We start from the raw sequence: 25,756 nt of genomic DNA, 5'->3' as shown, positions 1-25,756 counted from the left end.
TACCACAATATAGCTTCATTGTACGTTACACAAGATTTCATAGGCACACTTGAGAATTAGGTGCCCAATTCCAAATAACTCAGCAGGAGAGGGAAGTTCACAGCACATCACTGGCCATGATCACCAACTTGCAGGACTGCATCCTACAGCAGAGCTAAACTAGATTTGAAATTACAAATCCTAGTTGCCTTTGATGCACACAGACTGTTGAAAAGCTGTCAAGATACTGTCAGCCCAAGTGACCTTTCAGCCTAAGGTGGCTATACTGTGTCTTTTGTAGAGGTGCTGCTCCTAAAATGGTACTTTTACCTCCATGCAGCCACAGTCTTGCTCTCAGATTATTTTTGGACGTCATGCTTCTGAAAGTGTTTCATACAAAGGGTTTGGTCCTTGAGTCTGGCCAATTCCTACTCAGTAGATAACCCAATGAGATAGGAGAGAGGGAGTATGTGTGTGTGTGAGATTTACAGCAATTTTATTCTGTTGCCTGTTGCTGGGGACATCTAGGAGCCTCCACAGTACAGGTGTACTTTTGGTAGACAAACTTCCCACTGGATTCTGCAGGAGTAAAACCCACAGCTGTTTGATAAGCAGATTTGTACACACTTTGTACAATGCAAACCACATTTAAAAATACAAGAGGGTTGTTACATTTCATTGAAAAATAAAAACCTCTCTTTTTGAAAGCATGTTTTTTATTTCCAGCCTATGCCCATAAAAATGTACCTACCTCACAGATGAATCAGGCAAAGCTTTACCAAAATGGGCAATATTTCTAGTAAAAAAAAAATTAAAAATTGCATGTTTTCTCAAGGTTTCAGTGTGAAAACCCTATTTTATGGAATCCAGCAAGTCCAACAAGCATGCATGGGTCATTTTTTGAAACGTATTCCACATTTTGCCCACTCTTATTGATAAAGATCAGTTTCCTATTGAGACTTGGACAAAGAACTGAGCAATCTCTCAGAGTTCTGTGGGAAGAGTTAGGTCAATGATGAATGCTTCTGAAAAATTAAGTTTTAGTAGGGACCCGGCCTGGCCCCATACTTACTGGGGTGATGACCGCCAGGGTGCCCCACAGTCTTTAGGATCCTGGGCCATCCCAATGGTGGAGGGCAGGCCCACGGGCAGACAGCATGCCCCCCCATGCTCACCACTGGGTAGGGCAGGAAAGTGGCAGGGTGATGCACTCCCCATGTGTCTGCTGTCCAGGCAAGGCCAAGAGCTGGGTTCCACTTGGGACTGGAGCCCAGTCAAGAATGAAAGCAGGTGGCATGTCTGGCACTGTCTACAGCCTGCAGGCCACAGCTGCAGGCAATGATAAGTCCCACAAAGGCTCTCAGCACACGGCAGCAGCTGCAGGTCTTATAGGGCAGCACTGGCCCTGGAGAGGGGGAAGCACTGGTATAGGGGCTGGGCCATACTGCTTCCCTCCACCCGAGCTGAGGATGTCAGATCAGAGATCAGTCAAACCACAGATCTCATGGCAGGAACCTGATGGCCCTATGGATTCTGGATGCCAGGTACCTGCAAGGGCCTCATGGGGGTTCATAGTACCCATGGGCCCAAACTACCCACAGGGGTTGGCTCGATACAAGCCCACCCTGTAAACTAGGCTTGCAACCGGGGTGAACCCGAAGACCCTCAGCTGTCTAAGGAGAAGGCAGCCACAGCAGCCACACACTACAAGGCTGAAGCTAGGCCCATGAGTAAACAATGGAAATTACTATTTCATTTCTATGTGGTACAGATGTTGTTGAGTCACAGGGCTCAGCCAGCTCACATCACTTCCAGACTGCTTTGTTATTTTCCTGTCACATGAAGACAGGCACCTGGAGGGGATCAGGCACCTATCCCAATTGTCGCAAGCACACCCAAGTGATAAGGGGTGGGGTGTAGAGGAGGCAGAGCCCCACAGAAGATGCTTGAATGCTGAGACCTGCGCCTATTTCAGTGTACCCCACTACAGTCAGTTACAACCTCCTGATATCCTTTTCATTAACATCAAGTCGTGGCAGGAGCATAAGAGGGTGAAACACCCGTTGAGAGTGCAGCACCTGGGCCCCACCCTGGTCCCTTTGGCCCAGGTCCCATGACATAAGGCCTCTACTGAATCCTTAATTTCCCATAATTGCATGAACGACCAAGTAGCGGTTGTCAATAGCCTTCTGTGTACAGACCCACTGATTTCATTTGCACTATTAAAGGCTTGCCAGTGTGTGAGGCTGTGGAAGAATCAGGCTCTTAATTTCAAGTTATCATTTTTGTCTGTCATACATTTTTAAGGATGTATCACCCTATGAGAAATGAATGGGGACACCTAATCATAGAACAATGTTTTTTCCCTCTAGAAATTCTGACATTTAACATTCTACGTACCTGAATTTCAGGAGCAACCAGATACTTAGAAATCCAAAAAAGTAAAAGCCACATACACAATGCCTATCTATCTGTAGGGGGATCTCTTTTTATGTACCTTTTGTACACATGCTGAGCCCGGTTCTGGTACACTAAGTAGTACCTCACTCTGCAAGTAAATTCATTGAAATCTACATTGAAACAGCTGTATCATTTTAGCTGAAACTTTCCAAATATTTCAGCCTCTGGGAAATCGTCAGCATGGACAGTTTTAGCTTGAACATTATTTTTGGCAAAATCATAAGCAGCAGAAAGCAGGATTTTATAATGGAAAATGTTTGACAACCTTAGCTAAACTGTACCGCCTCCAGTACACCTACACTTCAATGTCTAAGATCTGATTTTCAGCCCAGACTTCTCCTTTTTAGCAATGTTGCAGGTGCAGTTAATTAGAAACATAGTTTGTTGTTTAGAGATAAGTGTTGTCCCAAGCTTTGTCAGGGGAACAGAGGTGACTTCAGGGCCTGGAGAGAGAAGGTAGATTGCATAATATATCTTTCTAGCGTGAGAGATTCACCAGGGGATCTAATTTTATTTTTAATGCTTAATGCATTTCTTTTGTGAGTTTACCATTTTAATTCTTTTCCAGTCTGTCTAAAGCTCAGGAATCTGATCATATTATCAGACATATAAATGCCACTGAAGGCAACAGAATCACTGCATGTGCTAAAAGGTGCTTTTAACTACATGCCTATGCAGGAGTATAATGGTAGATGTGTTCAGCGTACCTGGACACTTCTTAATTCTCTGAACTGTAAGTGTCTTTCATAGCATTTCTGGTGGTGAAATCCACCTTTCCTTAATGCTCTTATACAACCTACCAAGAGGTTGGGTCCTGGTACACAGAAACACTGAGTGCTTATTACTTCTGTCCCAAAGAAGATAGGTAACAATATCAGGGCCTGAGCTTTCACCACAGTGAACTACCTGCACCCCAGAGAATTATGCACAGAAGAGTTCAAAATTATGCACAGAAAATCCAAACAGATGCAAACGTATGCAAATTAAACTCAATATAACACTATTTGAATCTTCCTTAGAAATATATGCAGGTACTTGTGTGGGGGAGGAGGTGGGTGTGGTGTGGTTGCAGGGTGAGTTTCAGATGTGTGTGGGGGGTGCTTGTGAAGGGCTGGAGGGGTGTGGGTATATGTGGGATTTGTGGAGGGATTGCGAAGGGGTGTGTGTGGGACCTGTGGGTGGGTGTGGGTATGGGAGTGTGTGCGGTTTGTGGGTGGGTGTGAACTCCCCTACCACATGTCTCCCCCCATGCACAGCCTCCCCAGTACAGCCTCTGCTGCCACATCCTCCCCCATTCACAGCCCTCCCCAGCACAGCCCCCACCACCACCCTCCCCCTGTGCATAGCCCCTCCCTGCTGCCAGCAGGCCCTTGGGGTGCTCCTGGCCACAGCAGCCAGAGTCATTAATGGTGTGCAGCTCTGGTGAATCCTGGGGGCTGCACATGGTGGCGTGGAGCCGGCCCAGTTTGGCCTGCTGGCGGGTGCCTTCAGGCCAGACTGGGCTGGCTCTGTGCCAACCCATGGGGCTCATGGGATTGCAGGTGGGAGCCACATGCAGCCCCAGGCACTGAGCTGCAGCTGCACACCTCCAGAGGCTCTGCCTGCCCCAGCCAGGAGTGCCCCAAAGGTTTGCCACTGGATGTTGTCACGAGTGGCAGGGGTTGTGCACCATGGGGTGGGGGGTGTGTGGTGGGGTGGCCCACACCCACGCACAAACCTCACACCCACCCCCTTCTCCTGTAGGCAGGAGCTCCCCCTCCCACTCACCAGAGGCACCCCGGGGAGTTATACAATATTATGTGATTATGCGCAGTCATACATTTTATGCGCAAAATTACGCGGGTGCATAATTGTGTAATTCCCTGGGGTGTAAGTAGCTGACAGGAGAGGGACGAGAGGTCTATACCATTGCACAGTGGTTGCCTTACAGCAATGGGGGAAACAGGAACTGAACGGTGCTGTGCAGAATTCCTTCCTTGAGCTGCAGTATAGCTCTGTGCCATCCCATAAGCAAGGCTGTGCAAAGCCATAATTAATCTCAGAATGATCAGGCAGCAGGACAGATGCAAATGAAAGAAAATTAGAATAAAAGAAATTAATATTTTATACATACAAACATATGCACATACATATAAATAAATTTATATTTAAAATTTAAACAAGTTTTTCCCAGAGTGAGTAAGTGGCACTTGCTATCTAGGTTGTGCCTTTGTTCACAAGAGCATCCTAAGGTTTAGGAAGGGCCCTTGGTGTGAATTACAGTGTACCCTCATATTCGCTTTTGTGTCATCCCTTATCCTACAGGGTAAAATGTTGATTAGGAAGGGGTTGTTGGTAGCTTAGCACAGGAAAAAAAGAGCTAGAGGACAGAATTACAATAATGGCTAGAGACAAAGGTATGAAATGAAAGAGTTGGATATTAACAGCATGTTAAATTTTTGTGCAGGAACATGAAGTCAGCTCGTATTAAGTTGTTTTAAGTAATGTGATTGACACTTGTGAAGAAAAGCTGTTCTTGTTGGATCTACCCCAAAATGATCTCCAGTTTAGTCCAACACAGCTCTGAGAGAAATGCAGGCATTCATATGAAATGTGCTGAGGATGGGTTTCACCAGTAATATCTGTTATGCTGAGAAACAAGCAGAAGAATAGGTGGCTGCTGTTAGAACAGTGAAAATCACCACAGAAAGGTTATTTGATTTGCCAGCAAGTTGGATTCTACCGTCATAGAAATGGGAACTGCTGCTTCTGCTATTAACTGGGTTACAAAGGAAAATTGCTCACATTATTAAGTTGCTAGGAAAATACGAGAAACTTGTGATAAAGAAGTTTGCATTAAAGAAACCAAACATCGAACCATTTACACACAAGGGAATATTGATTGACATAGTGAAAAGTGGATAGAGTAGGCTGCTGACTGTCATGAACCAAAACTCCTCTGTGGCTGGCTTACTTTTCTAATGGGCTAACCAAGTGCCCTGAACATAGCAGCTTGGGCTTATCTAATATACAATGAAGATTATACCTCCAGGAGAGCAGAATTAGGTCAATTATAGAGTAGGTTGGGAATTTCCAACAGAAATGACTTTTTGACAGAAGATGCTGATTTGTTGAAACTGAAACTTTTTGGGAAAATAGATCAGTTTTGATAAAACTTTTGTCAAGAAGGAGTCTCAGGTCCAGCATGGAACTTCTGCTCAAAACTAAAGAGTCAGAGAGTTCAGAGGATCCAATACCCTGTTGGTTAGTGCACTTATGTGAGATACGAGACACCCAGGGTCAAATCTCCTGTGTCTAGTGAGCTATTTTTTGTGATTGAGGGCTGGTTAATTTGAAGCGGTGCCTGCCACAGAATGGGCAGTACCTTTGATGAAAGAAACAGATGAAAGCAGCTTCAGGAGACAATTCTCTCAGCATAGCAAGAATCAGGTCCTTTTTTTCTGAACCTCATATTTTTGCTGACTAATAGTTTAGTGCTGTGTGAGGCAGAATTTAAAATAGGAGTAGCTAGTAGGCCAGTGTGAAGTGGTTAGTATTAGCTTTGGATTCGGATTCGGCCAATTTGGGGGACAGTGATTTGATTCGGTGATTTGAATCACTGTCCTAAATCAATTTTGCCAAATCTGATTCAGAGATTTGGTCACCACTGAATTGGCTGAATCTCTGAATTGAACAGGTCCCATCCCTTTCCTGCTCTCCCAGCCCCGTCAATGGCTGGCCTGCCTGACCCTAGCTCTTGCCAGGCTGGGGGCTGTGTGTATGTGTGTGTGTGGGGGGGGGGTGATCCCTGCTGCCTCCCACTGCCTTGTGCTACGCGGGGGAGGGGGCTCTGCCAAGAGCCCCCAGAGGCCCTGATGGCTGCTGCAGCAGCCAGTGAGTGCAGGGCTTTTTTTTTTTAAGAGCCGGAATGCTGGAGCCGGGCAGGGCAGTCATTGATGGGGCTGGGAGAGCGGTCGGGGGGCACTCAGTGGAGCAGGCAGGGGATGGGGCCTGGTGGGGGTCCTCCCATGGTCCTCTCCCCACTCCTCCAGCCCCCCCCATCCCCTACTTATTGGCCGGTGGTGAGTGGGGATTTCCCTAATTGCCAAGCCTCTGAATTTTCTCTGAAGCTTTTCTGAATTGATTAAGAGGTTTTGAATCAATTCGGACCTTTTTATTGGCCTCCTGATTAGATTTGGATTTGGAAATTTGGCCACCAAATTGGGCCGAATGTCCAAATTGTATCAGGAACCGAAGCTTCGCACAGCCCTAGTAGCTAGGGATCAGTTGCCTGACTGCTGATTCAGTCCCTCCTCTCAGTTAAGGTGAGCCATTATGATACCAAGCTGGGGAGTGTAGTAGATACCCTGGAGGGTAGGGTTAGGATTCAAAAAGACCTAGACAAATTGGAGGATTGGGCCAAAATAAATTTCATGAGCTTCAACAAGGACAAGTGCAAAATCCTGCCCTGAGCAGGGAAGAATCCCATGCACTTGTAGAAGCTTGGGACCAACTGGTTAAGCATTTACTCTGCAGAAAAGGGCCTAGGGGTTACAGTGGACAATATGCTGTATATGAGTCAGCAGTGTGCCCCTGTTGCCAAGAAAGCTAATGGCATACTGGGCTGCACTGGTAGGAACAATGCCAACAGATTGATGGAAGTAATTATACTCCTCTATTCTGCATTGGTGAAGCCACATCTGGAGTACTGTTTTAAGTTTTGGACCCCCAACTACAGAAAGGATGTGGACAAGTTGGAGGGAGTCCAGCACAGAGCAATGAAAATGGTTCAGGGGCTGGGCTGGGGCACCTGACTTATGAGTACAGGCTGAGGGAACTGGACTTATTTAGTCTAGAGAAGAGGAGACTGAGAGGGGATTTGATAGCAGCCTTCAACTACCTGAAGGGGGGTTGCAAAGAGGATGGAGCTGGACTGTTCTCAGTGGGGGCAGATGACAGAACAAGGAGCAACGATCGAAGCAAGGGAGGCTTAGGCGGGATATTAGGAAAAACTCTTCCACTAGGAGGGTGGTGAAGCACTGCAATGGATTACCTACAGAGTGTGTGGAATGTCCATCCATTTTTAAGGAGATTTTTAAGGCCGGGCTTATCAAAGCCCTGGCTGGGATGATTTAGTTGGGGATGGTCCTGCTTTGAACAGGGGGTTGGACTAGATGACCCGTCTGGGGTAGATGTAGGGTTTGTGGGGATGAGGTCTGTGGGGGGTGTGGGGCTTGTGTGGGGGTTTGCAAGGGGTGGGGGGGGGACTGCTTGGGAGTGGTAGGTCCCCTGCCCACCAGCTTCACAGCTCCCTGACTCCTACCTAGACCTCCTTATTCCCCTCCCCTCCCCATAGGGAGTTTATTTTTCTCTAGAAGAAAGACAAAGCTATACTTCTGCCTTTTTCTACCTTCTCTTTTCTGCAAGGATGCAGGGAAATTAAAGTAGTCACTGGTCTATTGGCTTCCTTAAGTCCAAATTTGCCTATGCAATTAGTGCTTTGACATATTAAATTTGAATCGTTTTCTTCCACTAAGGTTTTGAAATATTTAGAATCGATACAAAGGAGGGTCTTTTAAATTAAAGTTTTTTGCCGTTTCAAAAAAAAAAAGAGAATTGTTTTTTCATTCCAATTCAGAATGAATAAAATAGATGAAATAATAATTGAGACAGAAATTTCATTTTTTAATTCTAGGAATTAATTAGCATGCCATACTTCCCTGTGGATCATTACTATGCCATGGACAAATATTTTCTCATATACAGGATTTTCAGAAACAATTTTTAAGCACCTTAAATGCTGTAAGTGGGAATGACATTGACTATTCAGAGAACTGACAGACCTCCATTTACAAGGAGCAGATTTGCTGGATAAATAAATACAAATGATAGTAAAAATTGCATTCAAATTCTGATCGTACAGTCCACACTGAGGCAGAACTCACCATGATATCAGTGACAGGTTTGCCTCCAGGAGGGAGGGATAGATAGGCAGAGAGAGATGGAAAATTAAAAGAAGTGATAATAACTAGTATTCGGTAAGGGAGAGCTGATTTGGGTAAAATAATATTCTGCGTGAAACTTTGCCCAAAGCTGAGCTAGAGCTGTTTTAAGGTGCAGAAAAGTTTGAATAGTTTTTCCTTCATCTCACACTAAAACAGAGCAAAACTACACTTCGTGGCTCAAACTGAAAACAGAAGTAATCAACAACATGCTGCAAATGGAGAAGAAAGCGAGAGCCAGGGTACTCCAGTGCATAAGGCAATAGTCTGGGATTCAGGAGATCTAGGTGCAACTGGCAGTTTGCCACGGACTTGCTGTGAGGCCTCGGGCAAGATACTTCATTCCTGTATGGCTCCATTCCCCATTCCACCTTTGCCTCTTTTGTCCATCTAGATTGTAAGGCATTTGGGGCAGAAACTATCATTGTGTGTTCATACAGAATCCCCCAAACTGGGGCCCCTCAGTAGTAGCACATGTATAAATTAAAAAAAGAAAAAAAAATAGAAGCTACATTTTTCATAGCTCCAGCCTAGTTCTGCACCCTCAGATTTTCTTAATTCTGTGCATGCAGTTGCCTTTACAGTTATTCAATTGCCCATGCAAATGGGGTTGATACACATTCAGGTTAGATGATTAACTGGTTATTTACCTGTGCTATTATGAAAACTTCAAATGTGCACAAATGAGATTCAGAGATACATTCGTGCCTACAATAGCCTGGCTATTTCGAGTAAGAGACGCCTTCAGAATTTTGAGGTTTTAATCAAATTCAGATTCAAATCCTTTTGAGCTTTTCCCCAAGAATCAAAAGAAATCATAGAATTCTCCCTTCTCCCATTCAATATTTATATTTATCTGCTGACAGATCAGCTGCAAGGCATAGCACCTTGAATTACTTTTTGTTTCCAAGTAAGTAATCCCTTTGCTGAGTTAGATTGATGAACTATACATCTCCAGTTTTGTGCTGATGCTACTTGTTGGTTGCATTTTGTTCCTCTGCCCTGACTGGTCCAAAAAAACTGAAAACACTACATTCAGTTCTCCTCTGCATAAGGACATTTCTCTTAAAATGAATACATCGTGCAGTGTGATGGAGTCTTGCACTAAACAGTTATAACCCGCTCCTGTCACCTGCTCTGGACTCCCTGGGGAATTCAGGTGTTTGCTCCTGACACATGCCATTAGAGGGCAGTCAACACTGCTCCCAGTATTCTGCAATATCATCTCTTCCTCTGCCATGTTTAATAGGATTTGTCTGGTACAGGGCAAACCCTATTAGGCATGAAAAGGCAGAGCTATGTAAAGGAACTTGTGTTGACATTGTAAAGATGATGGGGCTATAGAACAGCCTCTCTTGGCTTGTTAAATATAAAAGATTCTACATGATGGGAATAGGGTTGTACATTATTTTATACTACAGAGCTTCAAAGTATTTCTGCTCTTTTTGGTAGTAGGAGGGTAAAAATAGTGTTGTGCAAAATATATTTTACTAGAAATACCCATGTCTGCGGAACCGTCATTTATTGGTATCAAAATATTGTCTGTGTGGTCCAATCAAGATATTACACAAAATAATATTTCCATTTATCCATAACATACAATATTCATTACTCACTTTTGTCTCAGACTCTTGGGCTCAGCTTTTTTAGAATTAACACAAGTACAACTGTACGGACACTGGAGCAGATAAATTTAACCACCTAATTACATTTGTAGTTGCAGTAATTGTGCATGTAAATTATGGGTGAGATGTCTTGAAGATTGCTTATATACAATGGATGAAATTCAGCCTCGGACAGAGGCTTGCTCAGGCCTATGCAGCACATAAGTGTAAATAAAGCTTTAAGCTTCTGCATAGAATTTTGGCCATAGTTATCATGACCTCATGCACAACATGGTCATTGCAAATGCAAAATTAAGCATGCAAAAGCAAATGCAGCTGCATGTATATATTCCTGGAAATTCTGGGCCTTCATGTTTGTGGCTGAAACAAAAGGCAGCTCTTGCATTTGCTTTTTTGCTACAAAATAATGAGATTTATTTCCGTTTCCCAGCCTTAAACACTTGCAGAGTGGAAACTGGTGGCTTTGCAAAACTTCCTATTTGATGCTGGTGTGCTTCAAGATATTTGGAGTCTTCACAAGTGTGACTACTGTTCTAAGTAATGCTGAAAGAGGCTCAAAAGAAAGGCTCTAGATGTGGTTCATGTTTTTAAAGATTTTGCTACAGACATTGCAGGTACGTGGTATACAGCAGTGTAATTCAGTTCGGTGCTGCAGTTCTTTTTTGCTGACTTTGTTAGTTTGAGCTTTTCTACCAGAATTTCTCTAGAGGGCAGTAAGGATTCAAAGCTGCTTCAATATTTTTTTTTTTTTTAGAAATGACAGATCATCTTTGCGCAGCAGTAAAGGTTACAAGAGTGGGCGCACATGTTGCAGTGTAGGGTGGAACAGCTAAAAGCACATAAAGCATCCTGTACACTCTTCCTCCTCCTAACATTGCCCAGTCTGATATTTCATTGCACATTTGTATTCTAAATTACTTCAAGTACTTTGCTTTTAATCTTGATCTGAAGGTACAGTGGTTAACCACGTGAATGTAGAAAGTGGCAAGAGAGATCCTTTTTGTTACTGGAGAGCCAGTTAATTCAGTGGAACAAACTGCTTGGGAAAGTTATGTTACATCAAGAATTAAAATTAGAGATTAGGATCCCAAACCAACCCCCTGATCCCACTTGAACCTTGGAAATATTTAAAACCAGAGCAGAGGCTGAGATCTGAACTTCATCAATGAGCCATATATCTCTGCTTTGGGAACCAAAGCTTCTGAACAATAGGAATTAAAAATCTATACCCGGACCCAAATTTAGTAGCTTTTTCTATTGCTGGTTACAAAATGAATCCAAAAATGTGGGTATACTTTTCAGGAAAAAAAGCAAAACATAGGCAATAGGATAGGAGTTTGTAGGATTTATCTAGTCAGGTAGAGGGTCACAATGAGACTGATGAGAAGTCCCTTGGCCACACTATGCCACCTAAAGACGTCTTGGAGTAGAGAACATCAAAGCTAGGGACAGAAGTTATACATAAACTGGTTTATGTCATCAGAAGCTGGTTTAAACCTGTAACAGAACAGAAGTTCGGTGCGCATAAACCAGTTTCAAAATGGCAGAAACTGGTTTAAGATAAACCTGGTTGAATGTAGTATCAGATTTAACTGATTTGGGTCAAACTGGTTTATGAAACTTCTGTCCCAGACCCCTTACTGGTTCAAGTTAAATCAGAGTCCCCCAGCATCCCAGCATGCTTTCCAGCCCTGGGCTGGGCTGTCTGCTCCAGCAGAGAATGGTTGGGGGAGGGAGAGGTAGAGAGACAGAGAGAGAGACAGAGGCAGGGACTGCCCCCCGCCCCTCCCCCCCCCCAGGCAAACTCTGGCTGGAGTCTGGGGCCAGGGAGGGGGTTTAAGCTCCTCTTTCCCCGAGTACCGAGATGCCCTGCCCTGCTAAACTTACTGAAAGTTATTGCTGGCTGCAACTGAGGCACCTGAAAGCAAGAAGTGATGAGCAACCCTGCAGAGTCCTGCTGCTCTGACGCTGGACTGCAAATCTCAGAGACCTTGGGGGCAGCAGGAAGAGGAAGTGCCAGAGAACCGTGCTGTAGTACCACCCCTCTTCCCCCGGCTTCTGGCCTGACCCACTGCGGGCATGTGGCTGCATTTCCTGAATCAAAGGTAAATATCTGTTCACTTCTGTTTCACCTGAATCTGTGCGGCTTAGACTAACCTGCAGTGACTGAATCTATTCAGCCTCGGGCTTTTTGACTGTCTGCACTTAGCCCAAGGGTTCCCAAAGAGGTCATTAGAATGAGTTGCTGGCACAATCATTGAAGATTGGGCCTCCTGTGGCTAGAATGACCAGCAGCAGGAAAAGTCTAATGAGGGCTGAATAGACAAGATAAGAAAATCTGGCTGCCATCTCGGAGATACTTCTGATGATGTTGGGCTGGTAGAGGAAGGATCTTTCTTCTCTTTACCCAAGAGACTTGACTGAATCAGGAATCTAACTCTGACTATATCTTTTGATTGGGCCAATGAAAGACTAATGTTTTCGATCACATAGCATTAGCCACCCCAAGTTGGATATCAGTTGATTGCTGTACCATTAGGGAGGACTAGCTTAGTGCTTCTGCTTCAGAAACCCCCTGAGACAAAATCAGCTTCAGAAAAGGTAGTGGGACATGTTTTGTTAAAAAGGCCTCCAATTTTATGAGCCCAAACTGCAAGATTTAGCTTCCTGATTGGTATATACACAGTGGGTGATTGACTGTATCTCCAAAATTTGTAAGTACAAAATGTGAGAATGAGATAAGGCTGCTTTTAAACCTTTTCCCCCCTTATTAATCTAATATATCACACAGGAAAAAAATGTCTCACAAGTTCCACAAAACTGCTGTTTCTAAGAGATCATAGCATTGTTCTCTTCAACTTGCCACATAAATCTTAGTTTTCAAGGTTCCAGTAACATAGCAGATGATAGTGTATCCTGTGAATCAAATTCTGCCAGCCTTATTCACAATAAGTAGCACCCTCCTCTGCAATAATCATACAATACCTTACTCTTGCATGGCATTTTTCATCAGCAAATTTCCAAGTGGTTTACAAATGAGGTCATTATCCCACTCTCTATTACTGTCTGAAGAGTGAGGTAATACTTGCTTCGGATGGAGTAGAAGTGGTCCCTATGTGTATAGTTTCAAGAAACGGCAGAATGCTCCACTGAGATTTGGACACAGGGCAGCTTTGGTGAATGTATTTGGTGAAATTCTATAGTTTACCGCAGCTGCATGCATGCTCGTTGATTAAGGGCTCTCAGAAAGGAACATCCATGTTCTGCTGTGGGTGGCAGGGCCTTCAGTGGAGGCTGTCGTGAGTGTATACACCCCTCATCATCTAAAATATACAACTCACTGGAATGTCTGAACCACTGGAGCAGCCGCCAGATGTCAAACATACATCAGCTGAAATATACCTGGGACCACTTGTGTTCATGGATGACCAACTTTCCAAAAGTGTCCCCAAGAACTTCTTCTCTGACCCTTTTCATACATCACAGCCAGAAAAAAAATGTTATGAAAATGCCTTACCATATGACACTGGTAAAAGAGCAGGTGAGACAAGGACACTGCTAGTGCATGCCTTGATCTCAGGATCATAGCACTGGATTAGACCTCCAGGATCATTTGGCCCACCCCCCTGCATGAATGCAAGAATGTTGTTCCTAAAAGGACATTGATGCAATGTCCTTTCCTTCAGTGAAATGATATTTATTCTTAGAAGGGATGGCAAAAGGCAGTGTTTCTAAAATTGCAGTTCAGTTCCAGAAATACTGATATGCTGGCACTGGAATATCTTCTTTGGAAAGAATGCCCTATGAAGCTGGAAATGTCAGCAGGTAGGATGTGCCACATGATGCCTCAAGGGCTATTTTAACCTGCACAACTTTTGACTCTTTGAGAAGTTACAGTACAAATCTTTGTGCCATCCCCACAACAGGTAGATCAAATAAATTAGGCCTGTTACTATGCTGCTGAAATGGGAATTTGGCACTGACTTCAAATAGAAAAAGACTGAGTATCTTTGATTGGAGCCATATTTTCAGCCACTTTCAAGCTGGTTTTCTATTGCTGCAACCAATTCTGTATGTATATCTTAAATGCATCCATTTTATACAAGCAACATTTGTACATGAACCTCAAAGGCTAAGTACAGACAGTTAAAAAGCCAGAGGCAGAATCGATCCAGTCTAGGCAGCTTCACCTAAGCTGTATAGGTTGAACCAATAACCAACTGAACTGATGTTCAGTTTTCAATTGGGAAAGATAGGGGGAGGTTTGCACTGACCCAGGCCAGTAGATAGGGGGGATGGGGGAGCGGCATGCTAGAGCATATTGTCCAAACTGCTGGCTATTGCTAGTCCAGCCAAGTGTCCCCCCTCCCTGCCGTCTCCCTTTAGGGGGTTGAGGAACCTCCTATCCACATGCTGGCCAACCTTGAGGGAGCCTCCCCCTCAGGGGGCTTCTTCCAGCCTGGGTCGCCCAGTCCAGGCAGGCTTGGGGAACCTGGGAATCCCCCCTTTCCTCCTTCCCAGCTACTTATTGCTTCAGTAGCTGCCACAGGAGGAGGGAGAAGGAGTGGTTCCACCTGCATGCCTGAAAGCCAGGGAGCCACTGTCCTGGGGGTGTTACCCCCCAACCCAGCCCATCGTCCCCCAGCCCAGGGCAGCCCCAGGGAGGTGAGGGATATTCTTCCTGGCCTGAACCGTACAGCTGCTTGCCTTAGCTGCTGTGAGTCTCAGGGATAGCCCAGAGCAACCTCAGGGAGTGGAGTGAGATTTTTCCTGTTCTTCTGCAACCAGCTTTGCCTCAGACTTGCAGCAGCTAAGGCAAAACCAGCTGTGGAAGAGCAGGAGAATTTCCCTCTGCTCCCTGAAGCTGCCTGAGACTCAAAGGGGCTGAGGCGAGCAGCTCTGAGGTTTGGAAGGGGAAGAATTCCCCTTAGCTCCCTGGGGCTGGGGGAACCTGGGCTGGGGTAGGGGGAAGCCCCCCAAGGTGGGGCCTTCCTGGTTTCCCTATGCTGGGCTGCATGGGCAGGCACCTGGCTGGGAGGACTTCTTCTTCCTTCCTGTGACACCTGCTGAAGCAATCAGCAGCTGGGAATGGGGAGGGGGAAGGGCTGCCAAGTGTCAAAAAGCTCCCACCACAAGGGCTTTCCGTCCCCCCATGTGCTGTAACATTTTTTTAAGGAACACTAAATTTAGGGATCTAATTCTGTTCAGAATCTATTTAAATAATAGTTCAATCATTGAATAATAATATTCAACCTCAAATCTGTATACTTGGTCTTTGGGAGTCTTGGCACCTAATACAAATATGTCCTGGGCCTTAAAAAAAGTGTCCCATTGCTTGACTGTAAAATACATGTAAGCAATCAGATAAGATAAAGAATTACATTTGTAAGATAGAATTTGAAGTATTCTCATATTTCCCCAACATACTTTCACCTACTCCAATGGCATTTTCAATTGCAACCTCTGCTACTTCCACTCCTATGTACTGTCCTTTCACAATGTAAAAAGTTTTTCTGTCCCGTGATACTCCAATATTTTAAAAACTTTGCTATGCAACAGCAGGATAAAACTGAGCCCTTTAAAAATGTTTCATGAAAAAACCCAAGAGAGAAAGAAAGAGAGAGGCCTCTTCCTTTGCCCCAGATAATCAATAACCAGGTGGTTACAGCACTCATCTGGTATTTTGGAGAGTTCAGGTAAAGTCCCAAATCCAGTGAACATTTACTTATTTACACAAAGTGGAACAAGCACCATTGGGAGAGACTGAGAGAGATAGAGACTGCTCCAATAGTTTATTAATTAACAATGTGCTCACCTGGGACACAGGAAAAAGCAGAGCTGAAATTTTAACATGAGTCTTCAACATCTTTGGTGCATGATCTAACTCATCATCAGGCTGTAGATTTATCTGCAATTCTTTTCTCTGGTTCTGACCAGAACACCATCCTGAACCTGAGAAATGTTTTTACAATAAATGTTTGATCATAAGTGGGACACCTGATCATAAGTTGAGACACTTGCTTTGGGATATTCTTGCAACAACATATTTCAACAACAACAAGAACATGGTTTTGTCAAGAAATTCTGGATGAGCTCCATTCAGCTCATAAAGGTAAAAAAGTAAAAAAAAAGACAGAGAGAGAGCCATCCAGCTATGACAGTTCCTCATAGGTGATGAAAAATATTGTGGGGAGTTTACATAGCTTTCAGGTCCCTTTTTATGCTATTTGGATAATTGGTGAGGACCATAAATATGAGTGACTTGGAAGTACCCTTTCAAAAGAAGAATATCCAACTAAAATAGACCTGGTTCAGAGGCAGTGGCCCCAAAACAATTGCTATTTGTGGTCCACAATATAATTCAAAACAGATTCTCTCTCACAAAAAGCTTTTAGCTAAGGGGCTATGATTTTAGGAAGGCTTTATACCCCATGTATGCACTATGGATCACAGAACTAAGAAGCAGTAAAAGCTGAGCACAGCTAGCATACCAAGGAGTGACAGTGTTATGACTTTTATCAGTTGTGTGAGAAATAAGTCCAGTCTTAGTAAGACAGCCAACCCAATAGGGCCACACTCCTAAGCTATGAAATGATGGTACATAGGACTCCCAATAAAGCAATTATTTAAAAAACCAAAGGCCTGCAAAATCTTTATTTGGACAAACACCCATGCTCATAAGTAGTTATTTGACTTTAGAAGGAGTACTCACATGAATAAGCCTTACATGTGGGATCAGGATGGGGAGGGGGGGGTGTATTTCTAGCTCTGCTACTGACTGGTTCCATACCAACGGGCTAATCACTTCAACTCTCTTTCCTTCAGTTTCCCCTTCTGTTCAAGTAAGGTTAGTGATCATTATTGACTCCAAGATGAACAAGAGCCGCCAATGCCAGACCGCGGCCAGCCAGGCCAGCCATACCTTGTCATGCATCCAAAGGTGCATCTCAAGCTGGTCCAGAGAAGTGATACTCCCTCTCTATGCGACTTTGATCAGGCCGCAGTTGGAGTACTGCATCCAGTACTGGGCACCACACTTCAAAAGGGATGTGGCCAGCCTGGAGAGGGTTCACTTGGTGAGAGGGCAGCAGGACAGGCCGTACGAGGAGACACTGAGGGACCTGAACCTGTTCAGCCTCAGCAAGAGGAGGCTGAGGGGGGACCTGGTGGCTGCCTACAAGCTCATCAGGGGAGATCAACAGCAAATAGGTAGAGCCTTTTTGCCCTTTTCTCCCCAGCACCACCTGGGGTGACGAGGAACAATGGTCATAAACTGATGGAGAATAGGTTTAGGTTAGAGATCAGAAGGCAATATTTTACAGTTAGGGTGGCCAGAATCTGGAACCAACTTCCCAGGGAAGTGGTCCTCGCCCCTACCTTGGGCAAATTCAAGAGGAGGTTGGATGATCACCTGTCTGGGGTCTTGTGAACCCAGCATTAATTCCTGCTTGTGGCAGGGGGTCAGGCTAGATGATCTGTTCAGGTCCCTCCTGACCCTAGCTACTATGAAACTTTGAAACTATGAAATGCTAACTATTATTGTCACACAAAGCTTTGTTCTGGATGGTGCTGAATCTCAGGAGCAGGCCTCTACTGGATGTTTTAATATACATTAAAGCATACAGAGTCCTGTCCAAGAACAGCAAATGGCTTTAAAGGGGAAAGTGGACCAAGTTTTTAGTAATTCACTATCAGTCAGCTGCTGAAACTTAGTGCCATTAGCATGAGATGAAGGAACGATGGGTGATTTCAGTAAGGTACCTGCAGGGAGATGTGTGCCAGAACTCAAGCTGGTGATTCATAAGCCGTTCATCAGTAGCTGTTAAATATCTGCTTTTTGCCAGTGCTCACTCTATTTCAGCCTGCCAAAGATTCGGGATAAACAGTCTCTGTAAAAATTTATAGTTACTCAGGGGAAGACAAAAGCTTTTTGTGACATAATGCAACATCATAAATTAAAACATTTTTTGCTTGAAATTAAGAAGTTACATCATGTTTTGATGTAATGTGGCAGGTCATGTTTTTAATTTTAATAAGCATAAAAAATGGAGAGAGATTTAGGAATAAATATTGCCTCTGAACCTGTAACATCTCCGGTTGGAGGCTAGTCAAGTGGGTTCACCCCAGACATTTGCGTTCGACTCTTATTTCAGTTGAGCAATTTGGGATTAATCCTGGAGGTAGCAACATCAGTTAATGAACCAGATTTCCACTCCACAGAACACAGGAAAACGCCAACAGCAATATTAGAGCTTATGCAGTTCTTGTTATTCTACAGGTTTTAAGGCTGTGCGAAACTTTGGTCCCCGATTTGATTTGGCGGAGATTTGGCCTGATTTGGTGGCCGAATCTCTGAATCCGAAACGAATCAGAGGACCCTTTAATCTCTCCGAATCTATTTGAAGAGATTATGAAAGATTCGGAGATTTGGACATAGACACAGCTTTAAATGTTTTTTCTACGTACCTCAGAGTACCAGGTGACTCGTGAGTGCTGTGATGCTGGGGTGCATGGACTGTCCCGGGGAGGCTGGGGGGGGGGTCCCCAGCATGCTCAGCAGCAGACCCAGAAGTGGACCAGAAGCACTTGCAATTCACTTCCGGGTCCACTGGGAAGCACACTGGGGGCCCCCCCTCACCCCTGGCTTGGCGACTGGTGCCTCCTGGGTCTGGGGGGGCATCTGGGGTCCCCCTGTGGCCAATTGCTGAGCTGGGGAGGCTGGGGGGGGGGGCCCTCAGTGTGCTCCCTGGCAGAGCTGGAAGTGCTCCCTGGTGGAACCTGGAACATTTCCAGGTTTGCCTCCGAGCATGCAGGGCACCCCCCCCCCCCCCGTGGGATGCTCCATACACCCCAGCATCGCAGCTTTCATGAGCCATGCATGGTACCTTGAGGTCTGTAGAAAAAAATATTTAAAGCTGTGTCTATGTCTGAATCACTGATTCTCCAAATCAGCATTGAATCTTCAGATTCGGATTTGGCCGAATTGAATCAGAGACAGTGATCTGAATCAAATCACTGTCCCCTTTTCGGGCCGAATCCAAATCCAAATCGAATACGGCCCATTTTACACACCTCTAATAGGTACCACAAACAAGGTATTTATAAAGCACTGCTATACAGTTTAATTTTTTAAAGGCATCTATTATCTCTTGGGTGCCTTTTATTTAAGGTAGCCCTACCCAAAATATCCATGGCCTGATTTTCAGAGGGACTGAAAAATGGTACCTCTCATGGGTGTTAGATGCAATTGTGGGAGTGGAGCAACTCTGAAAAGTAGGAGGTAGTCTCTCAAGTGTGACACACAAAACTGAAGCATGTCATATCAATAATCGTTTAAACATGTATGCTCCTGTGGCCTGAAGGTCTCTTAAAGCTGCTGAGAATTGAAAGTGTTCAAGCATCACTCAGGACTGGACCTACACTCAGCGCCCAGACGATGCTGTTGTATGAATCATGGCATCTGGGTTCTTTTTGCTTTTCAAGGCAAGTTTTTATATAGAAATTAGCAAATAGGACCATGATCCATTGGGCCTCTGAGCACTGACATAAGAAATGTCAAAGAATAATAATTTGTTGAATGGGGCCCATTAGAAGCAAAGGGAACCGATGGGCACAGTCTCCTAGGAAGTCAGTCTGAGGGGAAAAAAGAGAATAGCTGGTTGTATTAAAAAAAAACCCCCACCTTACTGAGAACACAGAAACGAATCATCTCAGTGTGCAGGAAGACTAGCAGGTATGGCAGAAGACCAGCTTGTGAGCCCTTCAGTGAGCTGAAACACAAAAGGGAAGCTTACAAGAAGTGGCAAACTTCGACAAATGGCTAGGGAGGAGTATAAGAGTATTGCTTGGGCATGTAGGGATGAAATCAAAAAGGCTAAAGTGCAGTTGGAGTTGCTGCTAGCAAGGGACATAAAGGGTAACAAGAAGGGTTTCTACAAGTATGTTGGCAACAAGAGGAAGATCAGGGAAAGTGTGGATCCCTTATTGAATGCGGGAGGCAGCTTAGTGACAGATGATGCAGAAAAGGCTGAAGTACTCAATGCCTTTTTTATCTCAGTCTTCAGAGGCAAGCTCAGCTCCCAGACTACTGCACAGTTTGGGGAGGAGGTGAATATCCAACAGTGGTGAAACAACAGGTTAGAGATCACTTAGAAAAGCTGGACATGTACAAGTCAACGGGACTGGATGTGATGCATCTGAGGGTGATGAAGGCTGATATGATTACAGAGCCACTGGCCATTATTTCTGAAAACTCATGGCAATCCGGAGAGGTCCCAGATGATTGGAAAATGGCAAATATGGTGTCCAACTTCAGGATAGGGAAGGAGAATCTGGGGAATTAAAAAGTGGTCAGCTGTAATTACCTCAGTCCCTGGAAAAATCATGCAGCAGGTCCTCAAGGAATCCATTTCTAAGCACTTAGAGAAGAAGGTGATTAGAAACATACAGCATGGATGACCAAGCCTTCCCGACCAACCTGATTGCCTTCTATGATGAAATGACAGGCTTTGTGGATGCAGGGAGACCAGTAGATGTGATATACCTTGACCACAGCAAGGCTTTCGATATGGTTTCTCACAACATTCTTGCAAGAAAGCTGAGGAAGTATAGGTTGGATGAATGAACTGTAAGGTGGCTAGAAAACCAGCCAGATTGCAGGGTTCAAAGTATAGTAATCAATGGCTCAAAGTCTAGTTGGCAACTGGTATCAAGAGGAGTGCCTCTGGGGTTGGCCCTGGGGCCAGTTTTGTTCAATATTTTCATCAATGACTTGGAAGATAGGATGGATTGCACCCTTAAGAAGTTTGCAGATAACACCAAGCTGGGGGAAGTAGTAGATACACTGGAGAGTAGGGCTAGGATTTAGAAAGACCTAGACTAATTGGAGGATTGGACCAAATGAAATCTCATGAGTTTCAACAAGGACAAGTGCAAAGTCCTGCCCTTAGGATGGAACAATCCCATGCACTGGTACAGGCTGGAGACTAACTGGATATGCATTAACTCTAGAGAAAAGGATTTCCTGGGGCTTATAGTAGAGGGTTACTGCTGAGGGTTACAGTAGACAATAAACTGAATATGAGCCAATAGTGTGCCCTTGTTGCCAAGAAGGCTAACAGCAAACTGGGCTGCATTGGTAGGTGTGTTGCCAGCAGATGGAGGGAGGTGAGTATACCCATCTATTCTGCCTTGGTGAGATCACATCTGGAGTACTGTGTCCAGTTTTGGGCCTCCCACTGCAGAAAGGATGTGGAAAAGGTGGAAAGTGTCCAGTGGAGAGCAACAAAAATGGTTCAAGGGCTGGGGCACGTGACTATGAGGACAGGCTGAGGGAACTGGGCTTATTTAGTCTGGAGAAGAGAAGACTGCGGGGGGATTTAATAGCAGCCTTCAACTACCTGAAGGGGGGTTTGAAAGAGGATGGAGCTGGACTGTTCTCAGTGGTGGCAGATGACAGAACAAGGAGCAACAGACTCAAGTTGGAGCAAGGGAAGTTTAGGTTAGTTATTAGGAAAAACTCTCTCATGAGGAGGATAGTAAAACACTGGAACAGGTTACTACCCAGAGAGGTGGTGGATCTCCATCCTTGGAGGTTTTTAAAACCCAGCTAGACAAAGCCTTGGCTGAGATGATCTAGTTGGGAATGATCCCGCCTCGAGCAGGAGGTTGGACTAAATGACCTCCTGAGGTCCCTTCCAACCCTATTTTCTATGATTCTACATCAAGGCTGCCACAGGGGTGGCATTTTATGCTATTCAGCATTTCACCAGTTGAGCCTCAGCTCACTTATTCAGCTGAGGGCATGGATGGAGCTATCTGAACACAGCAATTCATATTTAATATAGTTTATACAATGGCCATTGCTCTAGTCCTGTTCTGCCCATTCTGATTTACTCTCACCCTTGGAGATCACTGCGAGAATTTTCCTGGCAGCCTCTTGGCTTTGGGTTGTTGAGAAGTCCTGGAACTCTTGCTCCCCAAGGGGTAGATCTTGGATCAATCTTGTGTAGTCCTCGGGAAAACAAAACAGGGTATGCCTTCTGTTACATAGCTGAGCAATTCAGTGTTCAGCTCAAGTTTCTGAGAGAACCATCTGACTTTTTGCGAAGCCTCACAAAATTGGATAATTGGTTCTGGGCTGTTTAGAGAGTTTTTCCCTTGTAGTTGTTTTCAATTCCTTTTTCATTTTTTTCCCAGACCCTTTATATGGTCCCAATTTATTTCCCTAATATTTCATTTTTCCATCCTTAATCCTCATTTTTCCTTTTCAATCAGAAAATAGCCATGTTATTCTATGCACTCTGGGCTATATCTTGATCTCACTTACACAGTGGTAAATCATGAATGACTCCCATCAAAGTCAGTGGCATTACTCCAGTGTTAACTGGAATATGTCAGCTTAGATTCATGCTTTCAGGCAGCATCACATGTCTCATTAGGATCTCTGTGACACTTTCTGGCACTTCCTCCACTCAGTTTTGCATGCATTTAGGACTGACAAAAATACCTGTTAAGTAGGTTTCTCACAAGAAGAGATACCTTGAATTTCCCTATAAGCATATCTAGTCTGGTACTTGCCCTCAGTTACAGACATAAATGCTGTAAATTGACAGTGTTCATAGGATGACTGAAAATATTTCACTATAATATGACAATATCGAAACACATTACAAGTTTAACAAAATAGCGGCAAGGCTTTTCACTTACCCCATGCTATGAGGGCAAGATCTCCTTGGCATAAAACTCATTGGACTCTAGATTCAGAATTTACAGAGAAGTGAGCTTATTGCAGGCCAGACAAAGTTCAAGATGATCAACAGAAAAAAACAAGACTAGATCAAACATGAATGAGTGCTACAGGATCACTGGCATAATAACGGATTCTCCTCTCTTACATGTTCTGCAGTAGTGTGAGTCCACTGACCTCAATAGAATAACTCCATATTTACCCCTGAGCAAAGTTGAGCTGCCAGAGAAAAAGTAGCAAGGACTGTCGATGCAGAATAGGAACAGGAGAAGGCTGGATGAAGTTAGATGAACACCTTGCTGGGGCCGTTTGACCCCAGTGCTCTTTCCTGCCATGGCAGGGGGTCGGACTTGATCTGTCAAGGTCTCTTCCAACCCTACAAACTATGAAACTATGAAACTATAAGGCAAATGGATATTTTTGATCATTCCAGAATGGGTTTGCTAGAAAGAGACATAGGTTTTTACAAAATAGATTGCAGGAATTACAAAACCAGATCAGAAATCTCATGGTCAGGCTAACTGTAGGGAGTTGAAGTAATGAGCTCAAAACCTGGTACATATGTCCAATTTTCAAAGGATCAAAGGTGGGTGAAGGAAGAGGTCTCTTGACACCAATAGGAAACATGAAAGGTGTTTTAGTGCCTAAAAGTATGAAGTCACCTAGGTCAAAGAACTTGATAGGCCTGATCAACTTTTTACAGTCATGTAACATTGGAAGCACCTCAGCAAGTTAATTGAGTTTCATTGGTTTAAATCTGGTACAAATATGCAATAAGAAACAGTCCTCATAAATTACTTAATGACTTCCTTATCTATGACTAAAATATTTAGCGGTACACACAATTCTGTAAGAACCTGATGTTTGAGAACGTGGCTATGTATTTTATACGCCCAAGTCAGCATGTACCCAACTATAAAATCAGGAGCTAGAGAACCCTATCAATGTGTGCATGTGTGTGTGTGTGTGTGTGTGTGTGTGAATGCACATGTATGTGCACACATGCACTTGTATATGCACATGACTTCTGCACGTGCACATGCAACTGTGTACACAAGTGTATGTACACAAGTGAGTCTACACAAGTGAACCTTTCCAGTTTGCTGACACTAGTGACAGATTGCACATAGAAGAATAGGCACAAAGACTCCATGTACAAGAGACCACTAACATCTACTTTTTAATTAAGCTTCTTAATGAGCTTCTTAATGGTATACAAAATTAGCTAATTTCATGAACATGTGCTTGTGGTTATGCATGCAAACAAATGCACTTGCACATTGCAGTGCCGAATTTTAGAGCTAAGCCTTTCACACACATCCGAGCTGGACACACACAGTGCTGCACCACAGTGGACCTGCATGTTTTAAGTTTCCTTTGGACTGAATAACCTGCAGCACTAGCTTTCTCTTGCAGTCTTGTGTGTACTTTAGGGATACAAGTTCTCTTTCATGAAGATGGGACTCTGCAGCTTCCAAAACCAATGCCAACCCCCCTCACTGAATGTTTGTTCCTGAAAGGATCCTTATTATTTGGACTTTGACTGAACGTATCACATTTAGCTTTGGCAGCTTTTACAAGAGAAATGATGCTACATACAATTGCTATCAATGTTCTCCCTTTACCACCCTTCATTATGAACCATAACATCTATTTCTTTTAGAGTCACCTTTTGCATTCTGTCATCCCACCCTCATTTGCATTCTCACTGGGAACTGAGAAGCTGTATAAAGCAGACTGGAGCTGCCCCCCATAATTCATTGTTAATGGGGTCCACCCCAAAGCATGCTAACATCAGCCATCCAGTGTGCTTACCCTGCCTATTGAAATCCATTTGGAAATTACACACCATGATTCATTTTCAGCTGCATTACCTACCCCATATCTGGCCCCATGTTGCAACAGTCTAGGTTGTCAGTGACAAAGAAGATATGGGATGGCATGTCACTTTGTGCACATAGGCCTAAAATTTGCCAGACATAGCCTAAGCTGTACAAACAGATTTTTCAATGGTCTGTAAGTGTATGAACTGTTTCACACTATGATGATTGCTTGCAAGTTTTTTGGCTGGGTAGCCCACTGTCTGACCAGATGTCCTAGACATCTTAAGTCACCTGGAATTATGTGCAGCTTGCAATAGCTATTTAGTGGAAGTATACGTTCTGGCCATTTTGTTTTGGTCCTCAATTTTCACTCTATTTGCATTTCCAATAGAATAGCTACCTTTATACCACAAATATGCAAAATGCCAGTGCCAATTTTGCTTAGAAAATGGAAGCAATTTAACTTGTAAATGAATCCACTTTTGTTAACAAATTCAAGGTATCTCAGAGAAATTTTCCATAAAATTGGGCCTGCCTTTGACTTTGGAACAAAATGCAAAATACTTTATCAATTTGCATCTTGGTCCAAATATTACACATCCCCAGATAGCTATACTCCTCTTACTTTATGGTCTTTAGAAGGTGATATGCATATCACCTGTTTAGGTAGTATCACTGAATTACATAAGCCTCTTTTGTTGATTTTTCCCAAAAGTTTAAAAAAAATCCATCCATAAGCATGCAAAAAGCTGCAAACTTTATTACATTCTATGATTAATGAGCTCCATTAATTCAACTCTGTTGTTTGATCAAATGGTAAATCATTGAAATATACCAGGCGAGAGGCTCAAAGCAGTTTTAAAAGAATTGAAAAATTCTGTTTTAAGTAATAGGTCAAGCAGCATCAGGGTTTTTTTTTTTCTCTCCTCTCCCCAGGACAAGCCTCTCATGGGTTCCATATGAAAGACATTATTTTCAAACAAAGCTCTGCTTCCTTAAGAGCATACATCAGACCAGTCTACCTTACAAGGGATCAAATTCACTTCTGCAAGGAGGGCTAGGGCATACTGCTACACCACTTATGCCCTTGTAAATTCAGAATAGGAATCAGTGGGATTAAGTTGATTCATAGATCTTGAG

Source organism: Alligator mississippiensis, chromosome 9 (genome assembly GCF_030867095.1).
Source record: "Alligator mississippiensis isolate rAllMis1 chromosome 9, rAllMis1, whole genome shotgun sequence".
NCBI classification, from domain to species: Eukaryota; Metazoa; Chordata; order Crocodylia; family Alligatoridae; genus Alligator; species Alligator mississippiensis.
The sequence above is the reverse complement of the archived record's forward strand: the minus strand, read 5'-3'. Positions refer to the sequence as shown.